Source organism: Vicugna pacos, chromosome 5, assembly GCF_048564905.1.
Source record: "Vicugna pacos chromosome 5, VicPac4, whole genome shotgun sequence".
Lineage (NCBI taxonomy): Eukaryota > Metazoa > Chordata > Mammalia > Artiodactyla > Camelidae > Vicugna > Vicugna pacos.
Window position 1 is genome coordinate 26,730,262 of NC_132991.1, and position 23,322 is coordinate 26,753,583.

The 23,322-nt window shown below is 34.2% G+C and overlaps 1 protein-coding gene across 9 annotated transcripts in view; it reads left to right on the top strand.

The window, feature by feature from the left end:
* Positions 1 to 23,322, top strand: part of MBD5 (methyl-CpG binding domain protein 5) — a 336,548-nt gene that overhangs the window by 209,366 nt on the left and 103,860 nt on the right. For 8 of the 9 annotated variants that reach the window (XM_072960931.1, XM_015244842.3, XM_072960930.1 and 5 more), the window contains one exon: positions 7,763 to 7,885. The gene's annotated coding sequence lies outside the window, so the exon portion shown is untranslated. Of the gene's footprint in view, positions 1 to 7,762; positions 7,886 to 20,433; positions 20,489 to 23,322 lie in introns of all 9 variants that reach the window. The other variant, XM_072960932.1, reaches the window with a different exon arrangement.

Below are 23,322 nucleotides of genomic sequence, written 5' to 3' on the forward strand. Positions count from 1 at the left end.
TCAGTGGAGCCTTATACTGGAAGAAGATGCCATCTAAGACTTTCATTGAAGAGAAATCAATGGCTAGCTTCAAAGCTAAAAGGACAGGCTGACTCTCTTACATGTGACTAATGCAGCTGGTGACTCTAAGTTGAAGCCAATGCCTATTTACCATTCTGAAAATCCTAAGGCCCTGAAGAATTATGCTAAATCTACTCTGTGCTCTATAAATTGAACAACAAAGCCCAGATGACAGCACATCTGTTGACAATATGGTTTACTGAATGCCCACTATTGAGACTTACTACTCAGAAAAAAAGATTCCTTTCAAAATATTACTGCTCACTGATAATATACCAGTCACCCAAGATCTCTGATGGTGATGTGCAAGGAGATTCATGTTGTTTTCATGACTACTAACACAGTATCTATTCTGCCTCCTGTGAATCAAAGAGTAATTTAAACTTTCAAGCCCTATCCTTTAAGAAATACATTTCTTATGGCTGTAGCTGCCAAAGACAGTGATCCTCTGATGAATCTGAGCAAAGTAAATTGAAAACCTTCTGAAAAGGATTCACCATTCCAGATGCTATTAAGAACATTTGTGATTCATGTGAAGAGGTCAAAATATCAATATTAACAGGGGCTTACAAGAAGTTGATTCCAACTTTCATGGATGACTTAGGAGTGCAAGACTTCACTGGACGAAGTAATTGTAGATGTTGTGGAAATAGCAAGAGAACTAGAATTAGAAGTGGAGCCTGAAGATGTGACTGACTTGCTGCAATCTCCTGATAAAACTTGAAAGGTTAAGAGTTGCTTCTTATAGATGAACAAAGAAATTGGTTTCTTGAGATGGAATGTACTGGTGAAGATGCTGTGTAGATTGTTGAAATGACAACAAAGGAATTAGAATATTACATAAACTTAGTTGACAAAGTAGAGTCAAGGTTTGAGAGGATTGGCTCCAATTTTAAAAGTTCAGCTGTATGTAAAATGCTATCAAACAGTATTGCATGCTACAGACATATCCTTCATGAAAGGAAGAGTCAATTGATGTGGCAAACTGCACTGTTGTTTTAGTTCAAGAAATTGCCACCGCCAGTTTAACCTTCAGCAACTACCACCCCCTCAGTCAGGAGCCATAAACAGCGAGACAAAACCAGACAAAACCCTCCACCAGCAAAAGGATTGACTCCCAGAAAGCTCAGATGATGGTTAGCATTTTTTAGAAAAAAAAGTATTTTATTAAGGTATGTACATTGTTTTTTAGATGTAATGCTATTGCACACTTAATAGACTACAGTTAATAAAATCTAACTTTTATTTGCATTGGGAAACCAAAAATGTGTGTGAGCTGCTTAGTTGAAATATTCTCTTTATTATTGTGGTCTGGAACTGAATCCGCAGTATCTCCAAGGTATCCCTGTACCTTCTCTCCTCACTTATGTTAAAGTGCTAACCTTTTGAGACCTAATTCAAATACTAGCTTTTCCTGACTACCCCAGTCAAGATTCTGAATTCCTGAATTACTTAATGCTTATTATATGATGGGTTGTATTTTTAATATTTGTTTGAATAGGTCTTACACATAACATTTTTTACGTAAGAGTTCAACATGCAGAGAAGTGAAAAAGAACATTTCAGTCAATGGACATGGTGTCTACAAAGGCAGAGGAATATGAAGTAACACAGAGTTTTCCAGTAAATGTTAGGTTATTTAGTATAGCTAGAATGTAGAATGTCTACTGGGGATGTGAGAAAAGTGGGAACCAAATCATGAAGGAATATATAACTCATGCTAAGAAATGTACATCCGAGCTGCCCCAGCCCCTACTGCAATCAATGGGAAGTCATCAAAGAAATCAAATAGGAAGATTTATTATACTAGTTACAATCAACTTTGATGTAATTCTCTAGTTTTTAATATTCTTCATTTTCTTAGAATTTTATTTTTACTTTACATAGCTGTAAAATTATGATCATATTTTTGCAGTCTTTTTTTCTTAACCTAGTGTATATTCTTCCTGTACTCAGTGGGAATACACACATGTATTTAGAGAGAGAGAGAAGAACTTGATCATTGGCTTAAAGGATGGAATTATGCGCACACACACACACATACCTGCACCTTGCATTTCTGACTCTACAGTACTTTGTAGAAATAACTCTAAAGTTATTTTTTTAATGACTGCAATATATTGTGTAGTATGGAGGTACCAAAATTTGTTCAGCTATTCCCCTATTTGTGGACATTCATCTTGTTTCCACTTTCTTTATATTCTTGAAGGAGGTATAACTAAGTCAAATTTGTTTATTTCACTAAATTCCACTGTAGGCTAGATTAATCCACCATGAACTATTAAATAATTCATGTAGGTTTGGGTATGAAAGACAGAAGTAAACTTATATTAATAATTGCTTATTTGCTATGATCCTTTCTCAGATCCTGTTTTCTACCAAACTAATGGATATTTAGGAGTTGTACCTAGTAGTAATATAATATCATAATGCTTGAAATAAACGCATTTGGTGACTCAAATTTTAAGTTAAAGTATACTGATACCTTATATATTAAAACAAAGGGAAATTATAATAGTATTTTCCAAACTGAGATGTTAATAGGAATTTTATGACAAACGCATTCCGTGGTCAAATTATTTGGAAAAATATATTGGATTGAACTGAGTTCTACAAGCATTTGGATTTCTCTGAGAATGCATTATTTCATGAAATACCATTTGGTAAAGAGTACTCTACATTATATTCTAAAATCACATAGACATCTGAATTGTGTTCAGACGTGTGGGTAGATTCCCAAAGTCCATTTTTGTGGCACCTATATCTGTCCCCCAGTAGGACAGATCTGGGAAGGATGACCCATTCAGATTGCTGCTAATTTGTCTAGGTGTTAGTCCATTACTCCTTAATGTATATACTTAATATATCAATCAATCACAAAAGCTGAGAATTCCAATGATACTAGGTTATGAATATTTTTAAAGCATACTCAGTACTTTTTTTTTACCTTTTGCACATTTGTCCTGTTCCACCTGCCCATAATCTTCTCTTTCTTCTTGTATTTCTATGTAATAAGGTTTCAGTTTTCTTTAAATGCTCCTTTGTTTTTGAAGCTTTACCCAAGCTCTCCAGTGGGAATCAAAACTATTCCTTGTTCGATTTTCTCATACCACTTTGCATTCTCAATGATTTAAGTTCCTTCCTTATGATTCACACAGTTGTTGTGCATGTACACCAAAGCAGATACTGGGCTATGACCCTAGTTCTTGCTGTGGAGGAGCTCTTAGGCCAGCTGAGGAGGCAGATACACAAATAAATTCATATAGTGTAATGTGATATGTATTTATACTGGTAAACCATGCTAGTGGTGAAAGAATTAACATGAGAAACTATGGACTAAAACATTTGAATGTAAATTGGCTTACATAACTAAGATTTTAAGCTTCATTCAGGATGTTCAAACCTAGAACTAAAGTAGAATGTTGTGCTGATTATTGTATGTAGCTTTCTCTCCCACTAGCTTATAAGTGCTTTGAAGACTTGGCCTATGTATTTTTCTGTTTTTCTGTTTCCTATTGTACTACTATAGATGCATAGAATACACTCAGTAAGTGTTTGTTCAATTAAATTAATGTCTAGAAGTTACTCATTTATGAAAATTTGTTCTCACAGTCTGTAATTTGATATATCTACATATTGAGACTGCTGTTTTATTCCTAACTTAAGATGTAATTATAAGGAAGGTGACAAACAACATTTTAAAAAGTTTATTATCTGACCCTTTCTCAGAAGCACTTTGGAAACTAGACTTATGGGTGCTGCCTTTGCACAAAATATTTATGGATTGCTTTAATTCCTTGACACATTATTTTGAATACACATACCAGTTTCATCTGAATTCTTAAGCTAACTAAATGTCATCTCAAACTAAGTTTAGTGGGTCAAAAGTTATGTATGCCTTTTGGGGTCAAAAACAACAAGGGATCTTGTGTGTGCAAAAAGCTAATTGTAGAGGCAGTTACAAAAGAGAAATTCCAAAGATTTTTCGAACAATTCTAGCATTTCTGGGCTTGGTTTATGGCCTCCCAATATAACCATTTTGAAGGACGAAACTGATTTAAAGTATATTTATTATAATACCAGATTCTTCGGAGTCTAAGTTTGTAACTCCAGTTTATTAAGAGTTGTTGGTTTTGTTGGACTGGAATTTAAGCATTTTATTATGTTTCCTGACTAATTATCTGTCTGATGCTATTTTTAATTCACATTAAACTTTTACCAGTGATCCTGAGATTATAACTTGTTTTTAATTAGAGGATTTCATTCTTGTTTCATCATTTTCATTCTTTAAAAGATGCTATTATAGCTCCATTTTTTTCATTTTGTATTGGATATTTTCCATCATGAAAAAATGTATAGTTCATGTTCGATTTTCTCATTATTTTCATTGCTATTATTAAGTAATGATAATGGAAGATGAGACCAGAAATCATCTTTATTACTTGACTACCTGATCCTTTACCTAAAGGAGCCTGATCTAGAGATAAGATCAAGGGCATATCAGATGGAGCAAATACTGTAAAGCAGCATTTATTTCAACTGCACTTAGTTTTTGAGAAGTGAAGCAAGAGTTGAGCTGAAGTTTACTTTTGCTTTAGCCAAAAAGAAAAGAATTACCAGTCAAATTAATCCTGTAGACTTGAAGAGATGGATCTATTTAAGAAAACAAATGCCCTTTTAAAGACTTTGATCTCATTTGGGATATCCATTTACCTCCAATTTTTATTCTGACTTCGGAAGATTTTATTTTACAAGTTTATGAAGTTTTATAGAGTCTAGGTACCATTTTTCAGTTTCTCTTTAGGTAGTGTTCAACTTATAAATAATAAAATAATTTACTACTCTAGGCTTTACTAATTAAGTCTGATAAAATTCACCTAATAAGCACTTAATACAGAATACATGTTTTCAGAAGTATTTGAACAGGCTTTTGGAGCATACAAACATAAATATCAAAGGGTAAAGTGGAGATTTGGGGGGTACTAGCCTAACCTTTTAAATTTGATAGGAAAGCCATCTGAGCTTTTGTCACAAGAAAGACCTGGAATAATTTGAACAACAATTGCACATTCTTATATTTTTTGTATAAAATATATATTCACAAATACTACCCATTATGTCCAGACTTTTAATAGGGTACTTTGATTTTTGTGAAAATAAGTTATAACTATTACAAGGCATAGTATACTTTGTGAAGATATTGGGCTAATGTTATTAAAAATGTTTAACAGTTAGTGTTTGCATACTGTTTCATGTTTATCAAAATATGTCTATATTTATTATCTCAGTTAATCTTAGAAACAATAGAGGTAATACTCTCCTTTCCTTCTACGCTTCCCCAGCTTCCTAGGAGACTCGTATCATCCTGACATCAGTGTATGAGTATGGGTTTCCACATTCTTCTCTCTGCTGAGTGACTCTTGGCACTTGGCACTTGGGCACCATGTGCCATCATCCGTGAGATGTAGTTCCTCTTGCTTAGCCTCTGGACTTCATACACTGAATCTACTGCCATAGTCCTTGCTGTGGTCTCCAATTGTAAGGACCATGTACTCTTTACCCTGTTTCTTTAAACCCTAGTCTCTTTTATGTCTCCAAGCTCAGTCTTAGCCATTTTTGCACCCCTCTCATGGCAGAGGCTTCAGTAACTTTTCAGATGTTCTCCCCCAGTACACAGACAAATCCTCCCGGGTACCTTTCTCAGTCGTCTTCAGTACTCTACACTCAGATACCTCAATGCTCTTTCCTACTTGGCAGCAAGTATTTTATTTCCTTTGCATGGGAAAACATCTGTTACATCGTCTTGCATTCTTGTCTACTTTATTGTTTTTACAGTATAAGCTTTATGATATTAATACATAATAATACATCTCTATATGTACTGAAATGATCAACTGACAAAACATATTACATATAGAAAACAAGATACAGATCAGAGTGTATAACCTACTCCATTTCTGTAAATACATGTGTAGATGTGGCAATGTATTAAACATTTCTGGAAGAATACACGAATCTGGTAGCAGGGTTTGCCTCTGGGGAGGGAAAATAGATATACTGGGACAAGACTGGAAGAGAATTTTTCACTGCCTTTTTATATCTTTCAAATTCTATATCATGCAAATAACCTATTCAAAAATAAATAAAAGATAATTATAAAACATTTATAGCTTGGCTTCTTCGATCCTGCCAAGCTCCAGATCATCTGATTCTCAGCCACAAATAAAAAGTAGCTCTTTTGGAAAAGCTGTCTCTTCTTCCCCTTCTCTGCTCCCTGATGTGCTGCACTTTATTAAAGGCTGCATGAAGCAGCAACATGCTCTAGCATTCTGAATTTTTCCCCTTCATTAGAATGGAAAACACTTAAGTAGGAAGATAGCCTAAGTCCCAAATATATAAAATGATGCTTTAGTTATTTTGCTAACTTGCCAGACTGAGATAGAGGGGTCCTCACTACATTTCACCTGACTCCTTTAAGGCCAAGCCAAGATTATATTTTAGGGTCTGTTACTTGCAAGAATTTTTTTATCTGCAGGCCTATCACATTGAATAGATATTTAATAAATTATGATGAATATAAATGCATGGATGAATAATTTTATCTGTAGAAATAGTCCACCAAAGTTAATTTTCAGTGTATTAATAGAGATTTTAAAACTTTAGATTTTAATTTTCCCAACTGTTCAGTAATTCTGTCTTTTTCTCTGATCTAAGATCCGATCAAGGATCATGCATTGTATTCAGTTGTCATATTCATTTCATCTCCTTTAATCTAAAAAAACAAAGTTCCCAGCCTTTTTTTTTTTTTTTTTTTGGTTATGTCATTGACATGTTTTAAAAGTCTGGGCCAATTGTTTGCAAAATGCCCCTTAATTTAGGTTTTTCTGAAATTTTTTATTGTTGGATTTGGATTAAATAGTCTAGGCAAGAATACTCCATTCTTGATGCTGTCCCTTCTCAAGGTATCATATCAAGTGTAAGAGGAAATTAGTAACAGTAGAAAAGCACACTACTGTGACTTGATGGAAGGTCTAATTTGAGTTTTTAATTTTCCTACTTTAATTTTATACTAATCAGTCAATTGCTAAGTAGTTGGTACTTAAATAGACCAGGTATCAGTAAATAGTATTTTATCCAATCCATTGGCTATCAACAAAAAAGTTCCCCTTTTGAATTGATCGGTTTCTTGTGAGTTTGTTTGTAAGTTTAGGGAGCTGATAGATTCAAGTTTCTGATTTGCAAAGCTGAGAGCCAGATGGTAATAATATCCATTCACAGCACCGAAGTGGAATTACTTGAGATGTTAACAGAAGTAAAATGTCACTGACAGTAAAATGTTCTGTGGAGAGTCTCTTAATATAATCAACCCAGCCAGGTATTTATTTTTTAAAACCACATATGTAGCATATACTATTGTTGTTGTGTCTGGCACTGCTGTAAGTACTTTATGACTATTCATCTTTATAACAACCCTTCTACTTGGGTACTATTATTATCCCCACTTACAGATGAGAAAACTGAGGCACAGAGAGGATAAATAACTTTCCCATGGTCATACAACAAATAAGTGGTAATTTTTCCAACTGTCTATCTGTGAGACCTTGCTTGAAAATGCAGCCTGTATAGCTCCAATGTATACTTAAGGATAATTTTCATTCCGTCACTTCTTTAAATAAATGTGTCTGTGTTGTTTCTGTTACAGAGAGAAGAGGTACTCCTTTATAGGGATTCATAAAGGCACAGAGCATTCTAGAGATTTACTGCCTCCATCACACTGCTGGGTCTCACAGCACATGTTATGTTTTCATCAATTTCTCTCCAAAAGGTAGGAATTTTTTTCTCTCCATGAATTCTTCATGTATTTATAGTTTTCTTGTCTATGGACATAATTTTTATTAAATATAAAAAGCATCTGATATCTATAGAATAAAATACAAGACATCTCCAAATAGTTAAGACACATAAACAAATTACATCTAAAAAAAATTTCTATAATGAAATTAATATGTGTTCATTGTGAACAAAAAGAAAGACAATATAGAAAAGTATAGTAATCCTACCACCTTGAGATAAGTACTGTTTATATTCTGTTGTATGTTTTTCTGAATTTATTGATATATATGTATATGGTATGTAATATACATATCTATAAATATCATTGTTATGACTAGAAATAATGGAATATAAATGCTCTGTGGCTAGAATGCTTCTATTTATTACAGCATTTTTCATGTCAGTAAATAACATTCATATTACCACTGTTAATGGTTGTATAATATTCCAGTTTAAGAATATAATGTAAGTTATATAACCACTTTTCAATTACTGAGTGTTTGGGGCCTTTCCAATTTTCCCCTCCAGTTAATATGACTTCAGTGAACATCCTTGTACATCTTTGTACTCATGGCTAATGATTTTTTTAGAACAGTTTCCAAAAGTAACCATTGCAAAACTTTAGTTCCTAAGCATGTTCTCTGATAAAAGAGTTCCTATAACATGAGGAAACACTGTCTATTATTCAGCATCTTGGAGAATACCAGTGTACAGTAATATACTAAGTCTTAGAAGTCAACCTTATTTGACTAGAGTATCCTTCCTTAAACTGACATCTGTCTACAGAATATTGATACTTGGAGAAGTTGTGCACGTGTGAAGGGAGGAGAGGTGAAATCTCTGTACTGTCTGCTCACTTGCTATGAACCTAAAACATATTTTTAAAAGTCTATTTTTTAAAAAAACAAAGCAAAAATTTGAAAAAGGAAATTAAAAAAACATTGTATAAATTTACATTTGAAATTAAATTTAGACTTACACATACACTCACAAAATATCCCACTGAACCCTTTGGAAAATGCTAGCTTATGGTATATTCTTAAAAATGGAATTGGTGGATAAAAGGGTAAATATATTGAAAGGCTCTACCAATTTGCATTCCCACGAACAGCATATGAGAGTGCCGCTTTCTCAATAGTTTTGTCATCCGATATTAACTGTTTTTGTTTTTAAGTAAATCTGAAATGATGAAAGTGTATGGCATTTTAATTTTCACTTTATTTGGTTACTAGTGAGACATATCTTTTTATATTTTTATTTGTCCTTTATATTTATTTTATGACTATCTCATATATGACCCATTCAAAATTTTCCCAAGGTCTTTAATTTTTTTTTGATTGAGAAGAATCAAGAATCATATTAAAAATATTAATAGTAAGTCACATGTGTTACAAATACACTTTCCCATTTTTTCACGTTTTGTTATAATGTTTTGTTTTTCCTTTATGTGCTTTCTTTTTTTTTTTCCATACAAAAAATACTTAGTAGACACTTATTGAAACTGTTATGGCAGCCACTATAGAAGAAGCACATATTCCCTGTGGAAAACTAAAAATACAGAAAAGTGTCAGTGATACTTTGGTGTACTTTCTGCAGTTTTTACATAGTTTCAACTTCTTTTTTTAACATTTTTTATTGAGTTATAGTCATTTTACAATGTTGTGTCAATTTCCAGTATAGAGCAGAATTATTCAATTATACATGAACGTACAAATATTCATTGTCACATTATTTTTTTGCTGTGAGCTACCACAAGATCTTGTATCTATTTCTCTGTACTATATAGTATAATCTTGTTTATCTATTCTACATATGCCTGTCAGTATATACAAATTTCCAACTCCCAGTCTGTCCCTTCCCACTCCCCACCCCCTTGGCAACCACAAGTTTGTATTCTGTGTCTGAGTCTGTTTCTGTTTTGTATTTACGTTCTTTTTTTTTTTTTTTAGATTCCACATATGAGCAATCTCATATGGTATTTTTCTTTCTCTTTCTGGCTTGCTTCACTTAGAATGACATTCTCCAGGAGCATCCATGTTGCTGCAAATGGCGTTATGTTGTCGGTTTTATGGCTGAATAGTATTCCATTGTATAAATATACCACATCTTCTTTATCCAGTCATCCACTGATGGACATTTAGGCTGTTTCCATGTCTTGGCTATTGTAAATAGTGCTGCTATGAACATTGGGGTGCAGGTGTCATCCTGATGTAGGGTTCCTTCTGGATATAAGCCCAGGAGCGGGATTCCTGGGTCATACGGTAAGTCTATTCCTAGTCTTTTGAGGAATCTCCATACTGTTTTCCATAGTGGCTGCACCAAACTGCATTCCCACTAGCAGTGTAGGAGGGTTCCCCTTTCTCCACAGCCTCTCCAGCATTTGTCATTTGTGGATTTTTGAATGACGGCCATTCTGACTGGTGTGAGGTGATACCTCATTGTAGTTTTGATTTGCATTTCTCTGATAATTAGTGATACTGAGCATTTTTTCATGTGCCTGTTGATCATTTGTATTTCTTCCTTGGAGAATTACTTGTTTAGGTCTTCTGCCCATCTTTGGATTGAGTTGTTTGTTTTTTTCTTATTAAGTCATATGAGCTGCTTATATATTCTGGAGATCAAGCCTTTGTCAGTTTCATCTTTTGCAAAAATTTTCTCCCATTCTGTAGGTTGTCGTTTTGTTTTGCTTATGATTTCCTTTGCTGTACAGAAGCTTGTAGGTTTAATTAGGTCCCATTTGTTTATTCTTGCTTTTATTTCTTCTAGGAGAAAATTTTTGAAATGTATGTCAGATAATGTTTTGCCTATGTTTTCCTCTAGGAGGTTTATTGTATCTTGTCTTATGTTTAAGTCTTTAATCCATTTTGAGTTGATTTTTGTATATGGTGTAAGGGTGTGTTCTAGCTTCATTGTTTTACATGCTGCTGTCCAGTTTTCCCAACACCATTTGCTGAAGAGACTGTCTTTATTCCATTGTATATTCTTGCCTCCTTTGTCAAAGATTAGTTGACCAAAAGTTTGTGGGTTCATTTCTGGGCTCTCTATTCTGTTCCATTGGTCCATATGTCTGTTTTTGTACCAGTACCATACTGTTTTGATTACTGTAGCTCTATAGTATTGTCTGAAGTCTGGGAGAGTTATTCCTCCAGCCTTTCTTTTACCAAATATACAAAGAAGAACTCATACCAGTCCTTCTCAAACTCTTCCAGAAGACTGAAAAGGAGGGAATACTCCCAAACTCATTCTATGAAGCCACCATCACCCTGATACCAAAACCAGGCAAAGACACTACAAAAAAAGAGAATTACAGACCAGTATCACTGATGAACATAGATCCAAAAATCCTTAGCCAACAGAATCCAACAGCACATAAAAAAGATCATGATCAAGTAGGGTTCATCTCAGGGACACAGGAGTGGTTCAACATATGCAAATCAATCAATGTAATACATCACATCAGTAAGAGAAAGGACAAAAACCACATGATCATCTCAATAGATGAAGAAAAAGCATTTGATAAAATTCAACACCCATTTGTAATAAAAACTGTCACCAAAGTGGGTATAGAGGAAACATATCTCAACATCATAAAAGCTATATATATATATATGACAGACCCACAGCCAGCATAGTACTCAACAGTGAAAAACTCAAAAGCTTCCCACTAAAATCTGGGACAAGACAAGGATGCCCACTATCACCACTCCTATTCAACATAGTCTTGGAAGTCCTAGCCACAGCAATCAGGCAAGACAGAGAAATAAAAGGGATCCAAATTGGAAAAGAAGAGGTAAAATTGTCACTATATGCAGATGACATGATACTATATATACAAAACCCTAAAATGTCCACACAAAAACTACTAGAACTAATCGAAGAATTCAGCAAGGTAGACATTACAAGATTAATGTACAAAAGTCAGTTGCATTTCTTTACGCTGACGATAAATCAACAGGAAACAAAAGTAAAGAAATAATCCTCTTTAAAATGACATCCAAAATAATAAAGTACCTAGGAATAAATCTAACCAAGGAGGTGAAAGACTTATACATGGAATACTATAAAACACTGATTAAGGAAATTAAAGAAGACTTTAAAAAAATGGAAAGATATCCCATGCTCCTGGATTGGAAGAATCAATATTGTTAAAATGGTCATACTGCTCAAGGCAATCTACAGATTTAATGCAACCCCTATCAAATTACCCAGGACATATTTCACAGAACTAGAACAAATCATAATAAAGTTTATATGGAACCACAAAAGACCTAGAATTGCCAAAGCATTACTGAAGAAAAAGAAAGAGGCTGGAGGAATAACTTTCCCAGACTTCAGACAATACTATAGAGCTACAGTAATCAAAACAGTATGTGCTTTCTTTTTGCCATAAGGTTAGCACTTTTATGAGTTTAAATCGGTCATCTTCCTCACGACTTCTGGTTTTGATGTCTGTACATTGCTTTTTTTTTGAACTGTTTACTACAGTTTCAAAAATAGAATATTTGGTAGAATAGTATAATGAACCCCCACATACTTCAATCTGCTTCAATAGTTAAGAACCCAAAGGTAATCTTTCTTCATTTATACCTCCTATGTTATTTTGAAGCAAATTCAGCCATTAAATCATTAAATATTTCAGTATGCAATTGACTTTAAAGATATTTTTAACTAACCTATATTTCATATCTGCCATGGTTTGTCTTGCTTTCACTACAACATGCTTATAATGATACACAAAACATCAGCATTAATTCAGATTATAAATTAGGATTTTAAAATAGGCTCTGTAAGAATTTAATTATGCTAAATACTTGTGTTGCTCATCTCTCATGGATTAAATATACATATCTGTATGACCCAAACATTTTTGTTACCAAAGTTATATCTTAATAAAAGCTTCAGTTTCCTCTTTTTATTAAAGTTATACCTTAGTAGACTCTATAACTCTTTTTACAGCATGATAGAAATTTCATTTTTCTGTCTTCAGAAGTACTATCCTAAATTGTGAATTATGTTGCTTTTTTTAATAGAGACTTTTCAAGTATTTTGAGTAAAACTTTACATATGCCTCTCCAGAAACACAATCTATCTCAGATTAGATAGAATTTCATATGTTATATGTGATTAGTATCTGATTTGTTTTTCAAGTATCAATTCAGAAGAAAGCAACATTTAGGGCTTTCTGTGCAGTTTGATAGTGAATGTAAAAGTTCATCATAGAAAATTAAGAAAATATCCCATGATTACTAGTACCATAAAGACTATACAATATCCTCAAATATGGTTGTTATTCAAAGAAGAATGCAAAAACAGAGTTAGTCTCAACTGGAAATAGGATTGTCAATACATATTAAAAACAGAGAAGGAAAATAAGTCTGAACCTTTGTCATAGCTAAGTAAAATCATGTAAATTTTTATAGTTAAGAGAATTCTTTGGGTAAATATTGCCAGATTATTTTGTTTTATGAGTGAGAAAACAAAAGAACAGAGAGTTTAACTCATTTGTCTGAAGTCACATACATTTTTTCCAGTTTTCTCAGAAGACATTTAAGAAGTAAATAAAAGGCTCTAAAAAGTTATCATTAACAAAAATCACAATTATTGAGTACTTACTATGTAGCAGACAATCAACTAAATACTTTGACTCATTTGTTTCATTTAATCTGCACAATGTGCTTTGAGGTAAGAACCTTTATTATCCCTTTTTATGGAGGTAAGGGATCTGACTCTCACCCAGGCAGTCTGAGACACACAGCCCTCACTCTTCATTGCTGTAATTAAGGAAAGAGACTTCTACGTGTTAAAATCTGTAGGAAATTGTATTTCTCTATCAACTAAAGCTGATAGAATTACTGGAAGAACAGAGAGAATTGCAACAGACAATCCTAGAGATAAAACAGGAATGAAAGTTTTAGCAAGATAGATGACAAGAAATAATATTTTTACATCCTAAGTAAAAAAAAAAAGGTAGAAGGTCTAAATAAAGAAATTTATGGCATAATTTGACTCTAGATTATTCCTAATTTTCAGAGAATATTGCATCCCTCAACTCATTTTCGCATTTATAAAAATTATTTTGGTTTTTTAAATAAAAAATGGCTTATCTTTCTTATAAATTAGTAAAGAAAGCAACACTCAAAACAGATTGACTGTTACTCTGGGTTTTAATGCTTGCTGCAGTTCATGTCTAAAGGTGCACATGAATTAAACAGAAAATGAAATCATGAAAGAAAAAAGGGATTTTTGAAAGCGAATTTGCAAGTTTAGTTCTAAATAGCAACCACAATTTTAGCTTGAGGCTTTTCTGAGTGACTGTGAATAATAATTAGGTGAGATTATAGGCCCCAGGCAAAGCCTCAGGATGTTAATACTCCTAGCCAGTCATTTATTCTCAAAAAATGGTCCTTAGTTTATGGAGGACTATTTGAAATACCAGAGGGAATCAAACCTGAGTCTGTCACTGTATCCCAAGGGTTATCTTAGGAGTCTGAAGCTTAAAACGTTAAGATAAATGTTTCCCAAAATGAAAACCCTTTGGTAGGCTTTTCACTTTCTGTTGCTTTATTTTTACTGCTTTGGGGGTATGTATTTTTATTTACCTGCAGAAGGAATTATGCATAAAAATTGTAACCCCAAGAAAGTAGTATCACTACTGAAAATTGTGTTCCACTGTATAGAGCATCTATTCAGGGGAAATAGGTAAGTTTTTTTTTTTTAAGATAATAAATTCTACCTCTCATTTTTATTAGATTTTCATGAAAATTTATGTTTGAGATAATTCTGATTTACTATTTTTTTGCTAAAAACATTCTTCTAACCTGATCTTATGTAAAATTATGGACTGGTTAGTGTGGATGTTTTGAAATTCCCGAAGTCTTGAATTCATGGATAATTATGTATTGTCAGTTACCAAAACATCAGTTTCCTCCCATCCTTATATCTCTTTGCTCTAACTCTTCCCTAAAAGATTTGAGACTTACATTGTTAAAAGGATCCTCCCTTGCTTTTAAAACGTATTTACATAATAGACAGTAAGAGGTAGGAAATTAACAAACCAAAACATTTACTTACTCACTCAGTTTAGGGAATAAAGATTATGATGATGATGGTGGAGATGATGATAGTACTAAAGAGTAATGTTCTTATAATCAGCTACAAACATGAGGAAGAGTAACTAGGCTTTACATCAGGTTTACTGTATGCCAGGCACTATTCTAACATTCTAACTCAAAACTGCATCATTATCCTCATTTTTAAATGAGGAAACTGAGTCAATAAGAGATTAAATAGTAAGTAATAGATTCAGGAGCAGAAAACTGAACCAGGGCTTGAGAGAGCCACAGTAGAAAATCCCCAGTCTTTCAGGGTCTCACATCACTGCATGTAGGATAAGCCTTTGTGCTGAGAGCGAGGTAGGCACAGTCTGTAAGCGAGGTAGGCACAGTTCCTGATCCCGTTAAACACCAAATTACACAGTTTATTTCATTTTCACTTTACGAGGCATGGGAGAACATATATAGGGACCTCTCGTAGTCTGGGAAAATCAGGCAAAAGGTCTCAGTTTTGGGGGCTGAGATCTGAGGGATGAGTAGGATTCACAAGGTCAAGTGGAAATGGAGGGGTGAGATGGGCAGGGGGTCACATCATGACTTTTGTGGACCCTAGACACTTCTGCCTTCATGTGTTGCTTCCTCCATTAAAATATTAAAAATCAAATTTTACAACTTTACTGGCAATGAAGACAAATATGTTAATATTATATAGTAAAACATTTTCTTTGACCTAAAAGGTTTTCTTTTCTTATTTTAAAAGAAAGTAAAACATTTTTGTGGACTCCTTAAAGTATTGTGGGGCCTAGGCACTTGTGGCCCCTGGGCCTAATGGATAAGTCAGCCTGGAGGCAAATACTGGGCAGGAAACACGTCAGGTGGAAAGAACAGCTCCAGGAACAGCGTAGGGGCTTGCTTGCTCAGGAAACTGAAAGGAGGCCAGTGTGACTATAGCAGAGAGTACAGGGGAGGGAGGCACGAAGTGAGGCAGGCAGGGTCGTGTAGGCTGTGTTTAGATGTTTTACATTTATCCTCAGAGCTACAGAAAACTTCCAAGGGGTTATGTGTGTGTGCGGATGTGTATGCTTAAGTCAAATTAATATATGTACATGATTAAAATCAATAGTTCTTCGGTTCAGCTTTTCCCTCTGAAGCCTCATTTCTCTTTCCTCTTTTCCTTCTAATATTTATCTTCATTTATCCAGGTTTAAGTAATTTGCTTCCGCCTCAGATTTTTTAATGTATCACTCTTACGCATCATATAGTTACACACATACACACACACACACACACACACACACAGATAAAGGAAGCATTATAATTTCACTCTCTTCCTACCCCACCTCCACCTTTCCCTATCATTCTTCATTTGGTTTTATCTCTGTTTTTGATTTCTCTGTTGTAACTTTAGATTACAAACGAATGCCTTTATTTCTTGTCGCATTAACTGTTCATGCTGCTTTGGGATTGTCCCCTTCTATCAGATGAGGATAAGTGCACCCACGTTCTCCATGGTTTGGCCCTCAGTTCTTTCATTTTTGTATTTCTAAAATTGATGCTATTTACATATATTTTACAATCACAATTAAGTGTGTATGTTATTGTGTGAGAAGTGCCTTTGCATTTGCTGCTCCCTCCACTGGGGAACATCGTTTCGGCCACAGGACCGCATGGCTTGATCCTCCCTTAACGTTCTTGACCCAGGTGGCAGCTGCTCAGTAGGCCTGTTCCTATCCGTCTGATTGGAAATAGCAACTCCCCTACCTGAGATTCTTGCTTTACTTTCTGTTATATTTTTCTCCATAGCACTTACTGTTGATATAAACTGTATAGTTTATTTCACCTAATTTTTAAAATTATTGTTACTCTCCCCATTCTTGACTATAGCTTCAAGACGATAAGCATTATCTACTTTAACTAATGTATTTGATTTTTTGGTTTATTATTTTCCTTCTCATGACTATATTCTCAGTCGTTAAAACAACGCCAGGTATAGACTTATTTGAATTAATGACTGGTTGTAATCCCAAGTAGTCTTCTTTTGTTTTATGTCCATACTAAGGCAATTTTTCAGTTTTCTTAAAAATCTCTAATTGCTTTTTTTGTTTTTCCTGCATTGTTTTTTTCCTTTATCACATTCCCAGTTCTTTCCAGCTCTCCATTGTGTGAAACATTCTGGGGCATCTTTTTCTTGTTCTCTTCTTTTCCCTGGGACCTGCTCTTCTCGAGCCTTCCGTCCTCCGGTCGCACGGCTGTCCTTCTGCGGCTTCCCTTTCCTGCTCTCCTCAACCTACATTTGTTCTCTTCCTTCACTTTAATGGAGAATATCCCTTAGCAAGTTTCTAAGAAATAATATACAGGTGATAAATTTTTTGAACTTTCATGTGTATGAAATATTCTTTATTCTCACTAGAAGCATCTCCAGGTTGTAACATCAGAAGGTGCAAGCGTGGAGGCAGGGCCTGACTGGGGGAAAGGGGAGAAGAGGGGTGCTTACATCAGTGTTGGAGAGGAAGGGAAAGGATTAAAAGGTTCCACGCTTTGACTACCTGCTCCACAGGAGACATTGTCCAAAAGCTGACATTTTGTACTTCTACCACTAACTTTTTTATAGTAATCGGAACAGTGATTGTATTAAAACTTGTAGAAAAGGTACCGTATTTGAAGAGTGTGGTGAGGAGAAGCAGTTGCTCCCTGTCCAGCTGCTCACCATCTGAATTCTAGTTTGTCTAGAATTCTAGGGTACAAATCATTTTCCCTCTGAACTTGGAAGGTGATGGACCACAGTCTAATAAAATTTATTATCAACAGCCTGAGTTAGTCCTTTTAGCTCATCTGCTTTTTCCCTGTGGCAATTTTTGGGGTCCATTCTTATTTTTCTTTGTTTTTTCAGTTCCTAAGGGTGTGTCTTGGTGTAGGCTTTTTTCTGTTCATGTTGCAGTCAGTGAGCATTTTCATCTGAGGCATTTCATCCCTAGAAAATCATCTTGTATTATTTCTTTGGTGCTGGCCTCCCTTATTTTCTCTTTTCCTTCTTGTTCTTTCCTTCTGGAACTTTTGTTCCCTGAAGGATCCCATGAGTTGAACATCTAATGTCTCATCTTTACAATGATATTTTCTGTTTCTTTTAAAAATCTATTTCCAGGCATTGCTCTCAATTCCTAAAACCAGACCAAAATAAAGAGATTTATAGGGTTGAAATATAAAATTATGTTTTCACTTTCTTAAAGTCTTTCATATTCTCTGGGGGGTTTGTTTATCTTTTGTTTGTTTGTTTATTTATTTTAAGACAGAAGAGTAGTGATTAAGAGCACAGACCGTGGAGCCAGACTGAGTTGGAATCCCCATCTCCCATTTGGTAACTCTGTGACCTTGAGCAATTGTAAATTCTCTTGTTGTAATCTGAAATGGAGATAATAGTATACCTGTCTCTGAGTTCTGAGGATTAAACATAAAACTCTAAGAACAAAATCTAGAACAGAGTAAGCATTACATATATTTGTATTATAATTGCTATTATCATCACGTTAGTATTATTTTGTTGATGACGTCTGCTCACTATCCCTGAGGATACTAGCTGTGGTTCTTTTCAAAGTTTACCTTTTTTTCCTGAATTACCCATTTCCTCCAGTTCAGCTTCTTTTTTCTGTTTGCTTTTTTAAATTTCTCCTTTTTATGCAGGAAGCTTTCTTTACTTATCTGGCAATTCTTGGTTACAGTTTCATATTTAACAGCAAGAAAATAGCTGATTGGGAGCTTTGCATACAAAGGCAGCTTTACTGATTTCAGGTGTGTAGGGTAATTAGGCCAGGGAACTAATCATTACAGTGGAGAGTCCCTAAATGCCAGATATCAAAACTGTTCTTTGCTCTACGATTGATTTTTCTCAAGAGGAACTCTGATTGTTTCTTTGGGGAATGCCTTGCTTCAGCGGATGTGGATGCTTCTGTTCTGTATACAAACATTAAAATTTCCCCCCATTTGCAGCCCTACCTCTCTCTCCTGCTCTCACTGCTGCCCTCTTACCTGGCATCTGTGAGCCTGTGAAACTCTGTGGTTCTACAGATCTATGGGTCCCGTCTTAGCTTTTGGCACTCTGTGTGCACTGTATGCTGACGCTTCCTGTGCTCCACCACAGCATTTTTCTCTCTATATTTTCCTGCTCACATTGATTTTTTTTTTTGAAATCTCTCATCTGTTGATGGTCTATCCCCCGTCCATTGTGGTGGTTTATTTTTTATTCCTATACTGTCATTTTAGTAGGTCCTAAAAGAAGTAAAACATGATGGTCTAGGGGGAGGGTATAACACAAGCGGTAGAGCGCATCCTTAGCATGCACGGGGTCCTGGGTTCAATCTCCAGCACCTCCTCTAAAAATAAATAAGTAAACCTAATTACCTCCCCCCGCCAAAAAGAAAAAAATACCCAAAAACCATGATGGTCTGCTCCCATCTTTAACTAGAAGTCATTGAATGTTTGTAAGCAGAAAAATGACCAAATCAAATGTCATTTTTCAAAGATCACTCTATCTAAAGTTTGAAGTATAGCAGCATAAACTAACAGATTAGGTTTTCCTGGAAGTAATTATGTGATGCTTATAGCACCTAGGACACAATAAAGATAGTAACAGTATTTATTAAAACAATGACATAAATAGCATATTCTTAGACATAAATAGATCAGTATTTAATGATATGCAGTCATCTAGAAATAATACTTCTACTAAAAGCAAAATATGTTCATAATCATATTATATAAACATAAAATATTAATATATTATACTTATATATTATTCCCCAGGCCAGAACAGAAGTGACTATCTTCAGAAATCATCCAGTCTCTACCTACTCTAGCAGTGCTTTCCATCTATCACTGAATACCAGCCTATCTCTTATCATGGAACATAAACGTGATTTTGCGTAGAATAGCAATAAATTAGTCTTAAACCAACCTTTGACTGCTGGAAGCTTATAATCCTTTATTTGCAGTAAGTTGACAGCTGTGAAGATCAAAATACTGTCTCATAAGGTGGCAATGATGTTTAAATTAGGTAAAATATATAATGTTTATTTCCCCTTCTTTCTTCATACTGTAAACACATTTTTAAACCACCTCTGGAATATCTCCATAACTAGAGTAAATCCGCTAGTCCAAATTCCCTAATCTGTATCTATATGAAAATTTTGGTGCCAACCAAACTACTGCCAACTCATGGAATGTTACATGTAAAAAGTAACATTTTCCTTTTTTCTTGCAGTTATCTTAAGTAGCTCCTTTTTGTGCTTAATTAAAAGATGCTTGTAAGCTTTAGTGCTTTTCAAGAAATATACATTGATTATAACCAAGTCTTTATAATATGAATAATTTCTTTTTTAAATATTTTTAATTAAAAAAATTTTATTGAAGTGTAGTTGATTTACAATATTAGTTTCAGGTGTACAGCAAAGTGATTCACCTATATATATATACATTATGTAAATTTTCTTTTCAGATTTTTTCCATTATATGTTATTACAAGAAATTGAATATATTCCCTGGGCTATACAGTAAGTCCTCATTGTTTGTCCATTTTATTTATTTATTTATGTGTTATTGTATTATTGTGTTATTTTATTTTGGTGGAGGGGAGAGGTAATTAGGTTTTGTTTTTTTTTTAAGAGGAGATACTGGGGATTGAACCAAGGGCCTCCTGCATGCTAAGCATGCGCTCTGTCCCTTGAGCTATAACCTCCCCCTCTGTTTGTCTGTTTTATATATAGTAACATGTCTGTTAATCTCCATATATAAAGAATAATTTTATCGAAATTCTAGTCACTTAAATGTAGTTTTTCAGTATTTCCCGTCTTAATTGTTGCATTGTGGTATGTGTGATTTCCCTTTAGAGTTATTGAATAGATTAAGAAAAATGTACTTAAACAAGTTATTTTCATTTTAATCCCCCTTAAAAAGAAGTATACACATATAAAAATTATAAGAGGTATCAGAGTTTTATTATAGATTATTAGGGTCTCTCGTTTACTTCCTGTCTTTCAGATAACTTGGGGAAGGGAAAAGGAGAAATTTTAGACCCATAACCTAATAAATTCAGTAGATTTCAAGACTAACAATAAAAATTATAGTAAATACAATTCCAGGCTCCAAATATCTGCAGCTATGTGACTATGGCTAAAAGAAATTGCAAAACCACTGAGCATCGTTTATAATTAAGATATATTGTCAACCCTTTATGTTTCCGATATAAATAAAAAGATTGTAATTTCCGATATCATGATTATCATACCTATTTACCTTAATTGTAAGTGGAAATTTTCAGTATCTTCTTGTCTGTTCCAGACTGTTCAGTGTACACGCGCACACACATACACACATACCTGAGGGAATAGTAAAAACAAAAGACATTTTATTAAGTAGATAACACTCCTCAAATGTTTTATTCAGCTTAAATAATAGAACAGAAGTTCATTTTTAGGGCACTGTCTTCTATTTTACATAGAAATTATTTTAAAAACTATATTATGCTGTTTTTTCCATAATTTCAATGTTATGATTTCTTGGTAGTGCTACAGAAATCTTCCTGCTTGTATTTTTTTTGTATTCACAGTATTCAAGTGGTCCATGTGACCTAGATATTGAAAATTGAAGTAGGGTGTGTGCTGCATTGCTGATGTTTACTGTGAAACCTCAGAAACATTCTGGTTCCACATGCTAGAATTAGAGGGTGCACACCATTTAAAATTGCTGGTATTTCAAAAGGTCTCAGAAAGTCTGCCCAATCATTTTTAAAGCTGACGTTAAGATATAGTTTAAAAATATTCAAATAGTAAAACATAATGCTTTTATATTCTAGTTAAAAATGCACACATAATCATTGTTCATTGTTAAATTTTAGATCAAGTTAGATAAGACTCATTATGGATTTTCCCTCATTATTTACCTTATGTTTAGAATTACAGTAATCTTACTAATTTTGAAATCCACCCTCAAAAAGGTGTAATTTGTCTTTGGCCATTTCCTAATTTTGAGTGAACTCTGTTAAATTATTTAAAAATAAAATAGTATCTAGAATCTGCATTATAAAATTATGTTCATCAGGAGAATTTATTTTATCATCTGTCAGATTGATACAGAACATCTCTTCCAGAAAGTCAGCTTTTACATTCAGGAAGCCATATTCTCCTAGTGTGGAAAGCCATTTTACCCTTTAATACTTCTGTGTGAAAAATAAAACCCAGAAAGGGAAGCACTGAATGAGTTAAAGCATCTGCACAAATAACTGACTTTCAAGTGGAGAGTTATATACGTACTGAAAGAATCTGATTTGTTTTCTCTTTACTCATTGCAAAAATATTGTAAAATAGAAGAAATAACAGATTACATCACAATTCTCAGCTAAGAAAATTAAAGCACAGATGTGCTAAGGATCAACTCATAGTTTTCTTTGTCCTCTTGATGATAGAAAGATTAGCTCACCAAACTAATTCATAGGTTTCTTTATGTAGCCAGGGAGAACTAAAGAGTACCAGGGCAGATGACCAAAAGTCTTAAGACCATAAGCTGGAAACTCGGTGCCTAGGATCCAGTCTGAAGTACAAGGAGACACAGAAATAAGTAAGGACTGCAGCTAAGTGAGGCAGAAGCTGAGCAGAATGAGATGTAGCAAACAAATAAACAATAAGTGAATACAAGAAAGTGGCCCAGAGCCAGGACTCTGAACAGAAAGTGTGGGCAGAACATATTAATACTTTTTGGGGGAATGGGCATGGGAGGCATATCAGAACAGGAAACATTATAATCGAACAAGACACCTAGCTCTGAATGTCTCCAACTCCTGGATGAATTTGCTCTTTCTTTTTTCCAAATCAGTATTACACAAACTGGTGTTTCATAGAACAGTCTTCTAAAAGCTGTATCATGAAGGTGGGGAGAAAATACCAGTTGTCAAGTAAATTTGGGGAATTAAAATACACACACACATATACACACACACACATTCTTCATACTTTTTTCTCTTGAAAATTCATAATACCCTTATCATGTACAACTCCTAGAGAAAATAAATTTGTAAAACCAGCATTTCCCAAACTTACTTGGCCTGAAACACTATTTTGCATCGCATCAAATCCCATTCTTTGGAGCTGTGTTCTCCAGGACACCAGTTTGGGAAACTAACTGTCCTGCTTGTGTTTCAATAAGCTGTTGCAAAGCCATTTTTAAAAGGTAGGGTATATACTGAATAAATGAATTTATCCAGTACTTCCTAATATAGCTCCTTCAACCTTCTACAAGATCCAGTCTTTGATACAAGAAGGGCTCACATTATTTGCATAGTCAGACAAATAGGAAATTACCATAGCTACTTATTTTTAATGATTAGTGTGTT